The sequence below is a fragment of the Henckelia pumila genome, chromosome 4 (genome assembly GCF_033568475.1).
Source record: "Henckelia pumila isolate YLH828 chromosome 4, ASM3356847v2, whole genome shotgun sequence".
NCBI lineage: Eukaryota > Viridiplantae > Streptophyta > Magnoliopsida > Lamiales > Gesneriaceae > Henckelia > Henckelia pumila.
Window position 1 is genome coordinate 4,138,986 of NC_133123.1, and position 5,000 is coordinate 4,143,985.

The following is a 5,000-nucleotide window of genomic DNA, read 5'->3' on the forward strand; positions in this document are numbered from 1 at the left end:
GATACTCTTGGTTTTTCAGATTACAGGATCAATATAAATATCTTCTTCATACAACGTATTACATATATACTGCGCGACCAAGATGTTGTAAATTGTATTATCTTAAATATTACGTAATTCCTAGCCAATCCCTAGCTAAAAACCATCTTTCATGTATGTGAAAGAATTACATTCTACGGTCCCGACTCAACACAATACGGCATACCCTCGCCAGTCTTGGACCCTAACACGGGCCAGTCGTTCCAGCTCAAGTGGATGCATGGGTCGACTAGAGGCTCGCTCGATCGGTAGATGATCTTTTTTTGAGAACACTTTGTCAAGTCGCCAATTAATCCACCACCATATATATAAACTCCGTTGTTATTGAGCAGAAATGATGTGTCTCATTTATATATAAGTTGGATGATCCATGGCCTCTTTCGAATAAATTTATTAGTAACGTCCCCTTTTGGACATTTCGATGATTTCATAAATATTATAATGAAAATTAAAATGTATTTAATTTAATTCCATAAAATTTTAAATTATATTTCCATCCTAATCACTAGTACGGACTTTCTTATTGATCGATCGATTTTTTTTCATTATATGGCTTCTGGTCATTTTCTCCATTGTATTTCAATGTACTATGTGGTCGAAATTCCACTTGCCCCAAATCCTTTCAATTATGCACCAAACCACAAATTAACAAGACCTCCCTCGTTCATGCTCGCTAGTCTAGCATATAATCAGCGCAACACCAAACATACGCATATAATTTGAATAATATCTCGTATATATGAGCACAAATTATATGTATGTTTATTTTAGATTAAAAATAATATGCGTGTTTATTCGATTTGAATCTGGTAGGAGATTATAAAAATGGTAAAAAAGAAAAAAGAAAAAAGCACAAGCATGCATGCGGAAATTGCTTTGGTGTGGCGAAGCAATAATAAAGTCTAGAAAGTAGAGATGTAAACTTCAGTGCCAAGTTTGCAAGATATTATAACACCTCTTAGGCGTGCTAGGCTGAGGCCCAATATATCCTATTATTTGGTACTTAAATGTGTTAATACTAATTAATTACCCATCTGCATCTATAAAAATAAATAACTGATGATATGTTTATTCTTAGAAAAAAAAACTTTCTTACACCTATCCACACACACTTCGCTAGCTAGTAGCGTATTTTTATTTTTTTTAATCAATCGGTTCGCTGATAGTGGCAGCTAATGAATAATTTAAGGATAAAAAAAATAAATTTTTATGATGAATATTAAATTAGTTAAATATCTTTTGAAACCACTGCTAATTAATTATATATATGGGTATATGCCTTGTCTCCACACTTTTCCATGACCATATAATATTTTATTTGAATAATTGAACGCTTTTGATCATTGTGGCATACGTAGATAAATACAGGCATTAGTACTTGTTAGATGTGGAATTAAGCAAACAAATTCTGCGCAATAAATCTGAGGCGTCCGTACGCAACTTATCATGGTCATCTTATGTTTTTTTATGTGTACTTGTACTGTATAACTAAAGGTGCCGTACCTTTAACTGACCTATTTTAATTAATTAATTACTCTGTTTCCGTGAGAGAGTACTTAGTACTAATTAATCAACACTGAAGACATAGAGAATGGGAAAAGGACAGATCATGTTATATGATCCGTGGGTCATATCTTCTGCATTTCATGTCGTGTTTGGCCAACATGGTAGTCAAAATTTTCAACCAATAGTAATTTATAATGTTCAATTATATATTATCAGCATTTACACAAAAATTATGGCTCCTATATATCTGCATATATAGAGAGAGAGATATATATAAAAGCTGAAAACTTAATTGTCATGACCCAACAATATTGTCCCATTTGCGGTTTTAGTAGAGATTTGTGATCACATGCCAACTTAAATGTCTAACATGTTTCTTTAGGTTAACCGTTTTAAACATGTTTCTTTAGGTCTAACATATTTTAAACGTTTGATATATATGTCCCAAGTTGCTAGACCACATGAGAGACGCTGCACGTTACATTTTCTGTTGACATCGTTACAGACTTACAGCTTAAAACTATGAGTCCCTTGAACCAAAGGGGTCGATATTCACTGGGACATAACGTACATTGTTCCTCTCACTATACTCGAGGCGGATGCGAGGGTGATCGCGATGCGGTTTTGCGTTTTTTTAAATAAATTCAAATCGAATCGCCACATACGGTCGGTTAGTATTTTTAAAAATAATCGCGATTTTACATATAGAATTGGTTCTATGGCTTTAAGCGATTTCGGACGGTTTGCGATTTTTTTATTCAAAATATTACAAAATATATATTTTAAAAAAATAACAACATAGTATATTTCAAATATAAAATGTCTTACAAAAATAAAGTTGAATAAATCAATTATCGAGATTCAAACCTAATTTAATAATTGAGCGCAACAAAATACACGCAACAAAAATGACATTTATACTATATTGTCAAAAAAAATTTAAACTTTTAAACTTCAAAAAAAATATTTGTAGTAAAATAACTAAATTCTCTTATAATACTAATTTGTAGAATATTTAAAAAAATATTGAGTTTTCTTTATAGGATGAGTACTTTTGAAGATAGTTGAGAATGATATATATAGTGACGACTTCCTTAAATGAACGTGTTGTTACAATTATCATAATTCTTTGTCAAATATTATGAAAAGTGGTTTAGGCGAGGCAGTTTGGTGCGATTTTTTACAAAAATAACCGAACCATGTATATGGTATTATTTAAGATTAATAATTTTAATCATGGTTTCTGAAAAAAAAATTTAAAAAAAAACGATGCGGTGCAATTCGATTCGGGCGATTAGAGAGGTTTTTTTAAAAAATCGATCACCCCTCAACCAAACAATCAAATTTGTAGGCTTGATGAGAGATTTTTTAGCTGTATTACTATTTTGATTTTTTTTTTAGTACAAATATTTTGAATTTGAGTCATGATATTTGCACGAGTATAATTCGTATAATTATATTACCAAAAACCCGGTCCTCGTCAAGGAGCAAAGGAAAAAAACAGAGAGAGATTGAAAAATGAAAAGCCTACAAGTGAGAACGGTCAAATTTTCAACATCCCAGTTTTCCTTTTAAAAAATGTGAACGTTACTTGACAAAGTTTATATTTTGACTTACAATTAACGCTATGCGTGCTTTATTTGAGGAAATTTAATAATACGGCCAAAAACATCGTGCTCGTGATTGATTCATTTGAAAAATACTAGGCGACACATGTTTTTTTCCTCAAAATTATTCTATATTTTATAAGATTTAAATATAAGAATTCGCGAGTGAAATGAACAAAAGTCAAAAGTGAAGTTGGAATTGGATCGATCTTACAATTGCATGCTCTCAATGTAATGTCATCGAAGCGTTAAAGTGACGGTGAATCCCCAAAATGCATGTATATCTTGAATCAATTTATGATATATATATGTTCAATCAATGCCGACATATATAATGTTAACAATGAATAGAGATAGCATTCACGACTAGTCAAAAGTTCATGATTACTCGTGAAGAAACTCCTTTAACCTCCTACAATCTTCACATGTAAGGAAACACCCCCCCCCCCCCCCCCCCCCCCCCCCCCCCCAAAACTAATTATTTTATGACAATATCATCTATATTCAATCAAACTATTGATGGTGAAATTTACTCTTATCGTGACAGGGGAACCAGACAAATCAAACATACGTATGAAGAGGGGAAATCAAAGCTACAAAGAAAACATTTTTAATTAGATACAAAAGTTTATACAATTAGCCCCTCCTGTGTGAAGGTGATTGAAGGAAACAAAAATTTGTAAAGATAATTTAAGAGTACAATCAGTACAATCCCTCTTGGTTATAATTACATATGTTCCCATAACTTTTCAAGAAACTCAAGAAACAAAAATTATGCATTAGAAAAATGTTTTACACACACTCGATCGAACGTACAAAAGAAAACTTCATGTATTTATTAGTCCACGGGGCCGATTCCTTTCCAGCAAGCCTTCCATGATCACCCTTTTCTTGTCCTCCTCCGAATCGATGCTGTAGTTCGGCGACAAGTCGACGCTGCCGGCTGCACTTTCCGTCCGGCATCGCTGTCGTTGGCGGCGGCAGGGAGCAAAGAAAAGGCACGCTGAAGTGCAAGTGACAATGGCAAAAACCTTCCCCCAAAAAACCAGAGCCACCAAACAGATCAGAAATATGCACATTCCAACTGTACACACACACTTTTCACCATCCCTCCTCACGGCTTGTGGACTCGAGGCTTGTTTGAAATCCAGCGAAGACGCAGATCGCCTGATTCTTTCCGATCCAGAGCGCGAGTCTGATGAAATCGAAGAGGATCGGGACGACAATCTCGACGAATCTGAGACACTGGGAGAGAATATTGAAGAAGCGTTTGAATTTGTTCGTAACAGTAGGCCCTCTGGATTCTTTTTGGTATTTACATATTTTGCATTTGCCGACGATGATGAATAGCCACTGTTTGATCGGAATGAATCTTGTCCGGATTTCTTGTTCCGATATTTCTTGGCCTGTCGAGTAATTTCAACCAACAACGTTATTAATAAAGAAACATAAGCCTCGATTTTCCAATTAACGATGCATCATATAAAAAACAGAGAAACCAATTAATCAAGATTCAAACCGAAAGGAGTTGACCAAAACCCAAGAATCGAATCAACGAATATTAATCAATCAGAACCAAAATTCAGACAGTTTATAAGAAAAAAAAAAACTAAAACTAAAACTACCCTTAACCCTTACCAATGACGTTTTGAAGAAAATGGCCTTCATCGCTGCGGCGAAACCCCGGTGAGCCTTCTTCTTCCTTGTGACGGAACTCTCCGAGTCATGACCGGGGTCTTCATCGGCGAAAACTGGGCTAAAACACGTAAAAAACTTGCTCCTCCCCCGACTCTTTACGTGATCCATTCCATGCAATTAAAATCTCACAAATGAAGGGGAGAAAGAAAA